Source organism: Eurypyga helias, unplaced genomic scaffold (assembly GCF_000690775.1).
Source record: "Eurypyga helias isolate BGI_N326 unplaced genomic scaffold, ASM69077v1 scaffold31348, whole genome shotgun sequence".
Lineage (NCBI taxonomy): Eukaryota > Metazoa > Chordata > Aves > Eurypygiformes > Eurypygidae > Eurypyga > Eurypyga helias.
The window spans coordinates 1-494 of record NW_010266836.1 but is presented as its reverse complement, the minus strand read 5'-3'; positions in this window follow the sequence as shown (position 1 = coordinate 494).

Genomic DNA, 494 nt, shown 5'->3' with positions numbered 1-494 from the left:
GCCAGGAGGTTCACACACACACACACACGCCCCGGGCGCTCGTCTGTGCCCTGCGTTCAACGGCCTGTGTGCTCCGACCTTGGAAAGAGCAACCTGGAAGTCGTTTTATCAGCGTCTGTTTGCCTAACCTCACTGACCGGAGACTCCTGTTGTTATGGGAGGGAAACCCAGCGAACCGACGGACTAAAGCGTTCCATCCCAGGCAGGGCCCATTGGTTCGTGTCTCTCCGAGGAAACGCAGGGCAGGTTCTCAGATTTCACCTACAATTACCAGGTATTTTTATCCATTCACCAGAAGCTGAGGAGCTTCTAATCGCTGAATACCCAAGGGCTGGTGGCAGGGCGAGGGATCCCTGCGGCACAGAGGCAGAAACCTGCCCCCGGGGATGGCTCAGCCAGAGGGGAGGCTGGATCCAGGCCTCAGCACGCGGAGGAGGGGGACACACGGTGTGGAGGGGCGGTGGGGCGGCTGGCAGAGCCAGGAGAAGCCCCCC